Source organism: Gastrolobium bilobum, unplaced genomic scaffold, assembly GCF_033153095.1.
Source record: "Gastrolobium bilobum isolate Gb01-03AN ecotype WA unplaced genomic scaffold, APGP_CSIRO_Gbil_v1 utg23025, whole genome shotgun sequence".
Classification (NCBI taxonomy): Eukaryota; Viridiplantae; Streptophyta; class Magnoliopsida; order Fabales; family Fabaceae; genus Gastrolobium; species Gastrolobium bilobum.
This window is the reverse complement of record NW_026895869.1, coordinates 32,698-48,165: the sequence shown is the minus strand read 5'-3', so window position 1 is coordinate 48,165 and position 15,468 is coordinate 32,698. Positions and strand designations below refer to the sequence as shown.

Below are 15,468 nucleotides of genomic sequence, written 5' to 3'. Positions count from 1 at the left end.
ACCATCTCAAAATTTAACACGGTAAAAATTTCTCTTTTATCTTAAAGTTCTTCTATTTTATATCTTTAATATCTGCAAGAGCAAGATGAGCTTTCCCTTCTATTCTTCCTGTCCATACATAATTTGTTTCACATTGTTGTTGATGTTCTTTAATTTATGTATGTTCTTGACAGATATGCTTACCGTGACGATGAGAGTGATGAGTTGGATATTTCTTTGAAATTTATGTCTGTTGAACGCATGGTTTGTATTTTTAAAATTTAAATTCTAAATTTGACTCAAACAAAAACTAACTAATTTAAACTTTAAATTTTAATATCTGTTTCAAAAGGATAAAAAGGATTTCAAGCGTCTAATTTAAAAACAAAATATTTACTGTTTTTTGAATGCTTGGTTTGTATTTTTAAAATATGAATTATAAATTTGACTAAAAAAACTAACTAATTTAAACTTTAAATTTTAATATCTGTTTAAAAAGCATAAAAAGGATTTCAAGCGTCTAATTTAAAAAGAAAATATTTAATGTTTTTCGAACGCTTGGTTTGTATTTTTAAAATTTAAATTCTAAATTTGACTCAAACAAAAACTAACTAATTTAAACTTTAAATTTGACTCACTATAAATTATCTTCCTCATTGTGGCTATTTGACCATTTTACCCCTCATTAATTAATTAATAACAATTTTGTCCCTGATTCGAAACTATCTACCAATATGCCCCTCTTTAATCGACTACCTTGCGTTTTTAATCGACTAAACGGTAGTTGGGAGATTTAATCGACTAAATCTCCCTACTTAATCGATTAAAAAATCATACTGACTTGTTTTCCTTTGTTGTCTGTTGGGAGATTTAGTCGACTAAATAGGGAGATTTAGTAGATTAAATCTCCCAACAGCCATTTTTGCCTGTTTTGGCCATTTAGTCGATTAAAAATGCAAGGTAGTCGATTAAAGAGGGGCAGATTGGTAGATAGTTTCGAATTAGGGGCAAAATAGTTATTAATTAATTAATAAGAGGCAAAAGGGTGAAAAAGCCTCCTCATTGTGGGAAAAAAAAAAACAAATCTTTGTCAGAAAATATATAAATATAATTCTTAACAACTTATACCACACTGTTTTGGAAAGACCTAATGATGTTACTTGGTTCTTTAAAAAATGATGTATTTTATAATGCATTGAAAAAGTTAAGTGCTAACGACACAAATCGTTGCAAAAAATAATTATTTATTATTATTTTAAATCTGTTATAATAAATAAAAGTCCTTCTCTCAGATAAAATATAAAAACTTAAAAGCAACTATAAGAATATTTTTGTGTGGATAAATTTAAAAATCTATTATATGCTGATAGTTAGAGATGGCAAACTGGATTCGGCCCGAAAGACCGACCCACCAACTTATTTTTATAATTAAATTAAGATTCCACTATTCTTCTTTTATAATTAAATTCCTAAATCTGTTTTCAATTTTTATAAATACAAATTTTTAAAATTTCAAATACTAAAGACATAAATCCTTGAAAAAAATAATTATTTATTATTATTTTGTAAATCTGATTGTAATAAATGAAAGTTCATCTCTGCGATAAAATATAAAAACCTAGACACAACTATAAGAGACTTTTTTGCGTGGATAAATATAAAAATATATTACATGCTAATAGTTAGAGGTCGTAAACTGGGCTCGGCCCGGAGGGCCGGCCCACCAACAAATTTTTATAATAAAATTAAAATTTCATACTTCTTTTTTTGTAATTAAATTTATTAATCTGATTTTAAATTTTGTATATATAAATTTATAAAATTTCAAATACTAACGACTCAAATCCTTGCAAAAAATAACTATTTATTATTATTTTTTAAATGTGATTGCAATAAATGAAAGTCCGTATTTGAGATAAAATATAAAAACCTAAATGCAGCTATAAGAACTTTTTTTTGGATAAATATAAAAACATATTACATGCTGATAGTTACAAGTAGTAAACTGAGCTCGGCCCGGAGGGCTGACCCACCAACTTATTTTTGTAACTAAATTAAAATTTCATACTTCCTCTTTTATAATTATATTTCTAAAGCTGATTTTAGTTTTTGTAAATACAAATTTGTAAAATTCAAAATACTAAGGACACAAATTCTTGCAAAAAAATTATTATTATTATTATTATTATTTTGTAATTCTGATTGTTATAAAAATATATTCATCTCTGAGATAAAATATAAAAACTTTGATGCAACTATAAGAATTTTTTTATGTGGATAAATATAAAACTTATTACTTGCTGGTATATAATGCTAACAATTAGAAGTTGCAAACTGGATTCAGTCCGGAGTACCGGCCTACCAATATTTTTTTATAATTAAATTAAAAAATTTCCTTTCTTATTTTATAATTAAATTTCTATTTCTTATTTTAAGTTTTGTACTATTGATGTTTTTTTAAAAATTAAAAATACTTAATGATTATTTTATTTTTTGTCCAAAACAAATGGAAAAAGTTTTTTTTTAAGCGATGTTATTATTAAACTTACAATCAACATTAGTCATGATATCAAATTGTGGAGTAATACCAGCCAATTCTTTGGAAGTAAAACAAATGAATTGATTATATATACTTTTTTTTTGGTAAACGAATATATATACTTAAATCAAAGTAAAATTACACTTATACTTCCATTTAATTTTTTTAAAATTATATGTCACTTTAAAATATAAATTAGACATAACTTATGATTTTTAAATATAAAAATCTATTACATGCTGATATAAAATGTTGATAATTAGAGGTGATAAAATGGGACCTAGAGGGCCAGCCCACCCTGCCCGCCAAATAGTAGAGTTTGCCCGCCAACACATTTTTTTTTATATTTACTGTCTAACAAATCTATCTTTTTGTAGCTGATCATTGGATTTATTGCTGTAAATATTTCAAAAACAAGCATCTAAACTAACCATATTCAAATTAAATATGATGCATTAAATATATGTTTATATATATATATATATTGTGAACAATTATTTATACTTATGTAATTAAGCAAATGAATGGTCTTTTGATATTACCACATTTAACTTCAACTATAAAATGTTTGTTAAAATATTAAACGTACTAACTCAAATATTTTTGAACTATTCATCTAATATATATGGTACAACTATAGAAAAAATAGATACATTGTAATCTAGACGTACGTATAAGAATCTTTTTTATATGGATAAATACGAAAGCCTATTATAAGTTGATAGAAAATGTTGACAATTAGAGGTGGCAAAATGAGCTAGGCCCGGAGGGCCTGCCCACCTCGCGCGCGAACATGTTTCCCCCTTTATATCTACTCTCTAACAAACCTATCTTTGTATGATTAAGATAATTAGATTTACTACTGTAAATATTTCATAAACAAACATCTAAATAAAATGAACAATCATATTGTGATAAATAAAAGTGCATCTAAACAAAATGAACAATCAGCATAACATTTGATTTTTTTTTCTTCATGTATATTAATTGATTTCATTTTGTAGCAAATTTTATGTACGGTTGAAACAATAAGACGGGATCATATCGAATAATAATACAAAGGAGAAGGTTCATTGGTGGTTATATTTAAAGAATGAATTATTGAGTACATAACTATATTTGTTTTACATAACAATCAATGCCCATGAGTTGCAGATTTGTTTGTGGTTGATATTTATAAGTTCCGTGTGAATGTTGTAGCCTTTTAAAGTTCAAAAATAGCACAAAATAACAAGATAATTCTTTTTTATTTCACATAATTCCCAAGTAACATGTTTGCTTTTTTATTTGTTGTTCCTTCATGTTTATACCTCCACCATAGTATCGTTCAGAGCTTGATAATAAGATGAAGGTGTTGATTTACCAATGCGATGATTAACCAACGACGGCGACAACGATTTCGTTCTTTTTTCCCCAGGCATCGCACGGGTAATTCATTAGTTATTATAGTAATTGTTTCTTTTGTCTAGTTGCCTTAAATAGATTTCTGACGTGATATAATTGTAACATTCTATTCATATAGTATATCCAATAATAAACATTTGAATGAATAATTTATTAAACAATTCACATATCATTCAAATGTAGGCTTTTTGACCATTATAACATTTCACTAATAAAAAATTATCATCTTGTCCTCGTTTATAAGCTATTTCAAAAATTTAATCTTCTCAACAAATATAACACCAATCTACCCATGTTTGACCGTTGACCACCCATTTACCTGGGTAGAAAATTATTTTCCCGGGTACACACCTGGTTACCCTGATACATATCATTATTTATCCTGGTACACACCTAGTTACCTTGGTACATATCCTTATTTACCCTGGTACACACTCGATTACCCCGGTACATATCTTTATTTATCCTGGTACACACCTGGTTACCCTGGTACATGTCCTTATTTACTCCGGTACACACTCAGTTACTCTAATACGTATCCTTATTTTCAAAGTCCAACCGTGAATCCAACTCAAATCCATCAATGAAGAAAACATGGTTAAATGTGTTTGTAATTTGTATGAAAATTTTGGATTTTAAAGCTTTTAATTTTTATAAAAACGTCTTACTTCACATTAATTTTAAAATATATACATAATTTCACTCTTATTCACAAAAAATTATGGATATGCAATGATGTCTTTATACATTATAGACGAGGGACTCAATGTGCATACCTCACTAATACTCGCTCTAGCTAAAAGGGATGTTTTCTTAACAAATTTTTCATACAAATTACAAACACATGTAACCACGTTTTCTTCATTGATGGATTTGAGTTGGATTCACAGTAGGGCTTTGAAAATAAAGATATGTATCAGAGTAACTGGGTGTGTACTAGGGTAAATAAGGACATGTACCAGAGTAACCAGGTATGTACTAGGATAAATAAGGATATGTACCATGGTAACCCGGTGTGTACCAGGGTAAAAAAGGATATGTACCAGGGTAACCGGGTGTGTACCCGGTAAATAATTTTCTACCTGGGTAACTGGGTGGTCAACGGTCAAACATGGGTAGATTGGTGTTATGTTTGTTGAGAAAGTTAAATTTCTGAAGTAGTTTATAAATTAGAGCAAGATGGTAATTTTTTATTAGTGAAAGGTTACAATGGTCGAAAAACCTTCAAATGTAAGATTAAGATTGTATCGTGAAATAAGTTTGTTAGTAGGTTAACGCTGACTAATGAAAGAGTAAAATAATAAAATAATCATAAATAAAAAGTTTATTTTCTTAACCAGATATATCGAGTGTAAGTTTTGAAATTAAGAAATCAGTATTAAATGCCCATTTGGATGAGCTTTTATTCTTAAAAAAGTTATTTTTTAAAAAATAAAAGTCCTTTTGAGAATTTTTAGATGTTTGGATAACAACTTTTTAAAAAAGTAAAATTTAAAATAAAAGTTTAAATTCTGCTTTTTTTTATAGCCAGTAGTTAGTTGCTTTTGAAAAAAGTAAAAATTAAAAGATAATATAAAAAAAAAATTTGGAAAAAAGATAATATAAATTTTTAAAATACAATTTTAACCTTATCATATCATGCCTATTTTATCTCTCCTTATCCCCCGATCATGCTATTTTATCTCTCTTTTTATATGTAAAAAGTGCTTTTTTATTTTAACATCCAAACAATATTTTTATGTAAAAGTGATTTTCAGATCATACATCTAAACGTAAAATAACTGTATCTTTTAAAAAAAGTTATTTTAAAAAAAGCAATGCATAAAAATTCATTTTTTTAAAAATTTATCCAAATGGGCTCTAAGAGAACTGCTTTTAATATTTGTGCAAGCTCGAATTAAATTAAACGGTTTGGATAAAAAAAATTTAAGTAAGTTTTTTTAAATTTTATAACTAATTCATAAAAGGTTAAAGTTTAAGGTGATTACATATTCTTTTTAAAACGATATATTGCCCTATGGGATAGGGCTTATGTGATTCGTAGCCGGATAGATTTGCTTGAGTCCAAATATTAGCCTATAAAGAAAATTTCATGCAGGGATACACCACCAAATAAAAAGTGGCAACTCTCGCGAGAAAAAGAATCAAAGTAGACATAACATCGATTCAGGAATGAGGTAATATGATAAAATTCATAAACGGCATGATGACACTAAAAAAAATAGGTGACTAGTGAAGGTTAAAAAAATGTCCATAAAATAATATAAATTTTGGCGGGCTCTACACCTCCAGAGTTTATTATTGCTTTTGTACTTTATATTTCTTTATCTCCATTTAATAAACCTTAACGATCGTGGGACACCCGTCAATTAATATGCTCTAAAAAAAATTTAAAACAATAATTTTTATTATGCAATAAAAAATGAGTAGCATCTCCAAACGCCACAACACCTTTTGTCTCTCGCTCTTTCTCTTATCCAATTCTCAGCCCTCTTTCTTTATTCTCAAATTCCCAGTCTCACAATCTACTCATAACTGTTGGTCCAGATGAACTCAAAGGGGGTGAATTGAGTTTTATAAAAATAATTTGCTAATTAAAATTAACTCAAAGCAATTAATCAAGATAAGGATGGGGAGATATTAACACAATAGTTTCTACGTGAAAAACTCAAAAGGGAAGAAAAACCATGGGCTCTATAATCGAATACTGAAATTCGACGGGCAACTCCACTATGAAACTTGTGTACAAAGAGTTCTCTAGTATCCTAGTTTCCTAGTCTACCCCTTACACAAATTCCCAAACTGGTATCCTAGTTTCCCAGTACGAAATCCTAACCCTTTAGAATTCCGAAACTCTATCACACAAGGGTTCTCAACTTACTCTCAATTTCCAAGAAAAAAAGACATGTTGGTCTCCCAGTTTCCCAGCACAAGAACTGGTATCCAAGTTTCCCAGTACAGACATTCAAAAAGGTCAAGAAGAAAATTACAATTAAATGACTTACCTCAGTGCTTCTTTTCCTCAAGCATATAGGTAATCTGAATTTCTATGGATAAATATTCACTTAGCCAAAGGATGAATATATGAATGAATGTTCTTGAGAAAGCTCTTCAATTGATGCACAAGAAAGAATCATAATCTTGAAAATCTAATTCTCTCTTTTCTTTCTTGTATATTCTTCTCTCTTCTCTCTCTTGTATTTTCTCCTCTCATGAATATTGTATTTTCTCCACACTGAAATAATATGCAATGAGCCCTATTTTTAATAATCACATCTTAATCTATTATGCAATGCAATCCTAATCAAATATTTGGCAAAGAATATTTTATTTCTCTTACATGAAATCTAAAAAGCATACTGGTTCTCCTTCTTGAAATATGTTTTTTGCAGGGTTTCAAGAAGGAGAACCAGTATGCTTATGATTTAAAACACATATAACCACAAACATATTTCAAATTGGTTATTTGAAACAAAATTAAGAAAAAAATGTACTAATGAAGCAATAGCAACAGTCAAGGTTCTAGAGATTTTGCAGGTCAATTAAATTTGCATGGTTTCCAACATGAAGCAAAATTAAGATCAAGAATATCACATGTTATCTATACCAGTTTATCTGATGAGTATCACACAGGACAAGTAAAATGTACCACTGCCTTCTCAGAACCATCTGAATGATCACATTGGGGAGATTCAGAACCGTTCTGGAAAATATCAGTTATTATGTGTGCATACTCATTGAGAGCTATGCCAGAGGACTCCACCTCTTTTATTAGATAAGGCTTCAGCTTAACAGCACAATTGCTAATTACTTTCTCCCCCAGTGTCCAAGAACAAGGAGAAATAGTCTGGAAAAATAAAATACACCAGATTGACAAAATTAAATAAAAATATAAAAGGACACGAAATTACAAATAACCAAAACAAATAAATAAAAGAGATGAAAAGAAAAGAATATTGATATAGTGCAAAGTATGTTACCTGACATTCCTTTCTTACACTACGTAATAGAGGCCTTAGAAGATCTGATGAAATTTCTTCACTTTCATCCAAGATTAAGCTCTTTGTTGATTCCATTGAACAAACTACATTTTGGGGATGGTTTGACCTTTCAATTGAGCAAATAATACCTTAAGTATTAGTCACTACAGAAGTGAATTAAAACTGAGTGGGAAAAGAAAGAAAGAAAAAACAATCTTCTTTTTCATTAGCATTAATTAATGTAAAATTAAACAACTTCCCAAAGCTTCATCTACTAGTCAAAGTCATTTGCAAAAGGAAAATGCAAAGAAAACCCTGATTTCCTTGGCTGCTCCGCTTCACTATTGATATGTTAAACACATAAAAGAATTGATAAGAAAGTGACTTCACCTTCATAAGCACCTCTCAAGTAAGTTGATATGAAACTGGAAAATAGAGCACTGTTTCATTAAAAATATTTACTAAAATATCTTCTCTTCCACTGATATTAAAAGTGATATTAGTATTAGAAGGAGATTTGTACAAGAACTGACGCAAAACAGTCACCAAAACAGGAAAGAAAATAGACTGTTAGATAAAAATAATTCATGAGCCTTCATCTCATAGCAGCTTAAGCTGTTAGGTGAGCACTCGAAACTTGCTTACTCCTATCTTATCCCTCCTCCATTCCTGTGACCACTTTCATTCCAACTGATTCTATTTGTTACATTTCAAATATCCATAACGATTATCTCTCCTATTTTCCTCGTTACCCATGTGAGCATCCAATCCTCTGCTGCCCTTCCCTATCTTCCTAACATACACTGTAGTAATAATAGGAGGGTGTCTAACATATGTTCTCAATGATAATATGGATAGTATACAAAAAAACTAACACATGATTACAAAATCAACATGAAATTCTAGTTATGTGATCAACTTCAATAAGTTTCACCAAAATTGCAAAACTTTTTAAATGTCAACTATCTTAAGCAGAGCTCAAATATCCAATTAGAAGAAATAGATAGGAAACCTCAAAGTCGGGTGTAGGAAACCTAAATAAGAGATATTGCAAATATTTTCCTAAATGAGAGATACATTCCAACTCCATATTTCATAAAACTAGAGCATAAATCTAATGTAAAACAGGTAGAAAGAACATATCTTCAATCGAAATCAAAGCTAAAACATAATTTCAAAGGCACACCCTTGCCAGCTTTTTACCGGTGTCAAAAAGTATTAAAAAGCCATCCAGAAAAGGTATCCATTATACATTTTATAATTGCCACATCAATAAGTAGGGAGAAGACTAATTATATCATATCTTTTCCTATATGAATAGAAGTTTGTTAATGTATATATTGTAATTTTTTCATAATTAAACATAGTTATTCATGGTAACAGTCTAATAAAAATATAGCATAACAAAAATGAAAATGAAAGTTTACCTTCACTATCACGGGAAACCTCAACAAAACAAACATCGCCAGCTTTTCGCATATGATCCTGAAACCAAATATTCAAAACGTAGTTAATAAGGTGATCGTGATTTAAATAGTTATTCAGTTTTTAAGTATGAAAATTTCAATACCTTCAAATCTTGCCATGATGCAGAAGATGATAGTCCACGAACAATAACTGTAGACAAAAATATAAGGTGTTACACAATATCATGAAAAATATGAAACCATGAACACCTTGAATATAAAAATCATCAGCGCCAAGAAAGCTTGTTCTCCGTGTCACCGAAGAAGTAACATATAAAAAAATATAAAAATCATTTTTCAAGTGTTTGCATAACATAAAGCAAATAATACCTGTATTAGTAGAACTTGTGCGATTCGTTTATCATCTATGTCACCGACCTCGGCGACGATAGCACCGCCTTCCTCTACGCCTTCACGGCTTCGTCCATGGCGGTGCCCCTAACTGAATGCGAAATTTATGCGATGCGAAATGAATTCCCCAATCAAAATTGAAAACAAAATCTAAACCAAACAATTAAAGAGTTTGAAATCCCAAAATTACTCACGATTGGTAAGAAAAACCACAAATAGCAGAGGAGAGAAAGAGAGATAACGAGGCATGATTTTGGCAAACGAAACACAGGTCCAAACCCTAATAAAAATAAAAAGAGAAATGAAGAAATTAGAATGAAAAAAGAGATTAAGAAATCAGAATTTAAAAAGGCTGGTGTGTGTTGTGAGTAGATTGTGAGACTGAGAATTTGAGAATAAATAAAGAGGGCTGAGAATTGGATAAGAGAAAGAGCGAGAGAGAAAAGGTGTGGCGTTTGGAGATACTACTCGTTTTTTATTGCATAATAAAATTTATTATTTTAAATTTTTTTAGAGCATATTAATTGACAGGTGTCACACGATCGTTAAGGTTTATTAAATGGAGATAAAGCAATATAAAGTACAAAAACAATAATAAACTGTGGAGGTCTAAAGCCTGCCAAAATTTATATTATTTAATGGTGGTTTTTTTAAGCTACAGTAACTAACTTTTACTAATCATCTATTTTTTTGTAGTGACATTAAATTCAAATTATAAAATTATAAATATTTAAGAAAATATATTTTTTATATTACATGATATGAAATTATCTTATATAATTCATAAAAAAATAAATAAGACTTATTTGAAAAAGAAAAAAGAAATCTCATTCGCTCTTAATTAACTGCATTAGATGAAATTATCTCCGTATTACAAACACATATATTTACATGGAAAGATTCAAAGTTGAAGAAAGGATTGGATTTGGAGTGACGTGATACTGTGACAAGGATAGGCAATTAGGAATAGGAATAGGCATAGGCATAGGATAGAGTTGTTAGATAGAATAGGGTATTGAATTCTCTGTGTGCTGCACGCTGTCGCTGGCCGTCGGGAAAGATTGTTTGGACTCTGCACGCGGTGTCAAATCACCCTTAGATTAGATACGCTGCCAACTGTGAACTATGTTATGTTCACACTTCTCTTTCATATTTTACTTTTTTTTTTGTTTTTTTTTTTAGTACAAAGCATATTTTACTTCTTTTCTTTATGAGATTCTGTTTTTTTCCTGCCATGCTAGTCTTCATCAATGGTTGACCTACGTTTCTCACAGATTACTATAAAAGAGGAGCCTGGTATATAATACACAGATGCCTTATATGGATGAACATCTAGGTCTAGGATGCTTGTTTTCTGAGTATATTTGTTTATAATATTAATAGGAAAAAATATTTATTCTCCAAAAAAAAAAAATGATATAATTTATATTATTTTACTCTCACAAAGAGGTGAGATCTACATATTTATTTTTTTGTCAATTCTCCCTCCTTCTTTATCTATTTATTTTTGTTTCTTAAAATGACATAACTTTACATTTTTTAAAATGACACATTTTTTCCATTCTAATAAGGGTATTCGTTAAAGAATAAAAAAATTATTTACCCGAAAAAATTTAAAATAGTTAATATATTAAAAATTTATTTGTATTTTTTATCTTGAAATTCTTTTTTTTTTTTAGTACAAATCTTGAAATTCTTAACAAGTATTTTTTATGATACACTAACAAGGATCCTTAAAATTTGAATATGAAAAATTTAGTTAATTGTTTACTAAAAAAATTAGGCAAGTTACATTGTGTCGATACCGGTCTAACATCAGTCAGATGTAGTTTATATCCAATTCATCGATTTCATGCTTATTCATATACTTATTTGATTGAATGATTGAGCTAGATCGATTTAATAACTATAATCATCTATACAATGATTTTGATTTATGTTAGATAAAACCTCTAAAGGGGATAAAATTAATGTTAAAAATATTTTTTATTTCTTCTTCAGTTCATTGGTTATTTGATTTAATCCAGTTCAAGCATAATTGGACTCAAATAAAATGTCCCTCTTACAAAATTATATTTTCAATTCTCAAAATTCAAACTCAAGTGATTAAGAAGAATAAATAAACTCATTTGAACTTACAATTATTGTTTACAAATATTATTAATACCGCTTAAACTTTTTTCACGCCACAACATCACATTATAAAATTTTTCTTCTTTCCTTAAAAAGTATAATGAAACATCAAACAACAATTTCTCATTACCTCTCTCTAGCCCCCTTCCGATGAATACACTAATAATTCACATGATAGAGTTGAGAAAGTAAAATTATTGTGTAAAAAATAGAAATCAAAATCAAAATTAAAGTTTGGATCATATCGAATGTATTTAAAGTTCTTTACTTAAGATTAAGATTGGTCTTGTTTACAGAAAGAAAAAAAAGAAGATTAAGATTGGTCTTCATTGATGGCGTATACTGGCAATTAATGTGGAAAACGCGCGATCATCATACCCGAAAAAAAAAGCAGGAAACTTGTTATGTCCTTCGCACAAAGAGATTCCATGTTGTTTGGTTCTCGTGTAGAGGAAGATTAATAACAAGTTTCGGGGGTTAGCTTTCCTTTTCATATCTCATTCCTGGCAGGTTAGTTAATGCTTGCTCTTAAAAAACTCTAATACCAAAAAAAGAAACATCTTTCATAGTCTTTTTCCATTAATAAGCAGATAGCAACGCAAGAAGTTTAATAAAAGAGTTATAATGTCGCGAAACGTGAGCATTATTCGGAAGGCTCAAGGCCGATTCGAAGGATCCGGTCAAGTTTAAGCACATTCCAATCTGATAATTGCATCATTGTACCTATCGAATTCGAAATACTATACATCTTCCAATCTCCAATAATGAAGTTTTATATCATTTTCACTCTCTTTTGGAAACTCGTACACAAGAGCGAGAGACTAGCCTTAGAACGTGTATAGCTTTACTTATAGGAATATAATTTCTAATATTACAAAAATCAAAATATAATTACAAGTGAGTTTCATTCAAATTTTTTTGTACGCATAATATAATATAATTTTTTCAACATGAGAAATTATATTCGCTTTGTTTATTTGCTTTGAGTTTCAATACCCCTTTTTGTTTGGTAGATGATTTTTACATTTAGTTTACAATAATATTCGAAAATTAAAAATTTAGAAAAATTCAGTTTCCCGAAAATCCTAGAGAATGACGTGTACCAAATGCCCCTTAGGGGGCGTTTGGTTGAGGAGAAAATTTTATGAATAATAGAGAAATGTGATTACTAGGGAAATGGTTAGAATGTGAGTTTGATAGGAAAATGTAAAAAAAGTTGTTTGGTTGGATAAAATTTTGATGGGAAAATTAGGTAACTTTTATAAAGTCTATGTTTGGGTGTAGGTAAAATATAGATGAGAAAAAAGCTATTTTTACAAAAATAACCCCGGTTTAATTTTATTTTTTTATTTTTATTTTTTTAATCTATGTGTTTTTTATAATTAAATCAACTCCATTATTTAAGGTCCCAACTGAATTCTGCCACACTAGCATTTATGACATCTTCTTGTATGTACTTCATATACATAGATTGTCCCGTTGCAAAGTATAGCCACGTTGCAGCTCACATCAGTTCATCCTGCAGTTGAAAGAAAGCATAGTTAATTTAATTATCAGAAGGATATAATCGTCTGCAAGAAATTTTATGCACAGTGATTTAGCCTGCTTTCCAAATAAAACCACCTACCTTTTGTCTTTCTAAACAGTACCAATTCCTATGCAAATTGAAAAAATTGAAAAAGCAATGCAAATTGGATGGATGGGAATTTTGAGTGAATATGTTGAACCAAACAAGTGCAAACTGAAATGCTTGCTTCATTTGTATAGGAAAGTTTTCAAAAACCATAAACCAAACACCACCTTAGAGATTCATTCCGTCATTGTATTTTTCTTAGTTTCTTGTGATATTTGTTGGACGGTGCACGGGAGCTTATAACGTGGAGAGATCTTTAACTATGAATCGAGTGAGCGGCAATATTAGATGAATTTCAAAACATTAAGATATTAGGTAGATAGATCGTTCCATTTATACGCTCACTTAATTCATTCTTAATTAATATAAAAAAATTTCACTCAACCGTTCACGCTGAATTCTTCGAACAATATTTGTGGTTACTAACGCAGGAAGGTAGGAAAAAATATCAAAAGCAGACACGAAGTTGTCTCTGCGTTCCATCTCTGTGCTCATTAAAATAAGGAACAGAAAAGAACAAGAAGAGAGAGAGAGGGGAAAAAAAAAAAGAGAAAAGATGCATTCCATTGACATGCCCAGAGAGTGAGAATCTAAGGTGATGGTGACAGGACATACAAGCTTGGATTTTGACATTTCAACACGGGCTGACCAGAGAAAGAAATAGTTGGGAATAGAAAAGGAGGGGAAGGAAGAGTTGCAAGAATGCAATTTTGAGTTAAAGGCCAGTTTTTTGTATCTAAGGAAGGGAGCATAATGAGGAGAGAGAGTATATTTCAGAAAGGCATAAACTTATCCACCAATTTGCACGACAGAAGAGGCATTTCAATTGTAATAGCCAAACATCCTAGTGATATTTCTCAGTGAGGTAGCCTTCACGTACAGCAGGGGGCAGTGATAGGTGATCTCATAATCTATCTTTGTTTTATGTTGGATCTCTTTATTTCACTTCTGATGTTGGATTTTCTGAGCTCACGTGACTCTCATTACTCCTTGCTTTTCCTTAATTCGTTTCATGTTTTCTCTCTCCATTTTCTTAGACTGGGCCTTAGCAGTTAGCTATATGGTATGCAATATTCCGCGAAAATGTAAATTTAAAATAGAACTCAGCAGGGGGCACTCCCACTTTTGGGAGGAGTTTAAGGATATGTTTAAAGCACCTGATAAAAAAGATAGAATAAGATAATTTATCATATTCTACTTTTATCTCTTGTTTGGTGGGTCAATAAGATATGATTAGCTTATCCTATTACCTCATTTTATCCTATTTAATACATGATTTCTTATCCTATAGGGGAGCTGGGTTAGGATTCAACAGGATAGGATAATAATATTTAATACCCAATATATCCTCACATTATCCAATATCCTCACTCTAACCAATATATTTGTATTTATTGCATTATATTTTATTTATTATTTCTTTTTTCTCTTTTTATATAATCTTATCAGATTCCTAATCAGATGCTCAACAAACACAGGATATGATATAGGCTTATCAGTCTCATATTATATCCTACCCTTATCAGCCCCGTATCATATCTTACCCTTATCCTATCATGTCCACCAAACGAGCCCTAAAGCTTTAATCCTGGACCCGTCTCGAATCGGATTACGAAGCAATGAACCGATTGTAATATTTCAAAAAAAAAAAAATAGAACTCAGCACAAAAAGTAAAACAAAGTTACGACTATATATGTCAAATCTTTGTTTTTTTAAGTTGCTTTTTTACTTTTTAGCATTGCTAATATATATAGCTTAACAAAAAAAGCCTTGCTAATATATCCCTTTTTCTGCTGTTATTTTAACTTTAATAATTTAAAAATCCCAAGTTCACATATTTAAATTATAATTTTTATAAATTAACTGTTTCTATAACACACTAATTGAAATTTATTTACAATTGAGTAAACACGTTTAAATAAAATCTTTTTTGACATAGATAAAGACTCAAAATATATTTACGGTTCTTCAATTGAGTGACG

The 15,468-nt window shown here is 29.7% G+C and overlaps 1 long non-coding RNA gene across 1 annotated transcript; it reads right to left on the bottom strand.

Moving 5' to 3' along the window:
- Positions 1 to 7,343: 7,343 nt before the first annotated feature.
- Positions 7,344 to 10,174, bottom strand: LOC133296508 (uncharacterized). Its single transcript, XR_009749514.1, has 6 exons — positions 9,914 to 10,174; positions 9,699 to 9,810; positions 9,473 to 9,519; positions 9,330 to 9,387; positions 7,903 to 8,029; positions 7,344 to 7,769 (listed from the first exon to the last, which is right to left on the bottom strand). It is a non-coding gene; the product is annotated as an uncharacterized LOC133296508 (long non-coding RNA).
- Between the last annotated feature and the right edge of the window lie 5,294 nt (positions 10,175 to 15,468).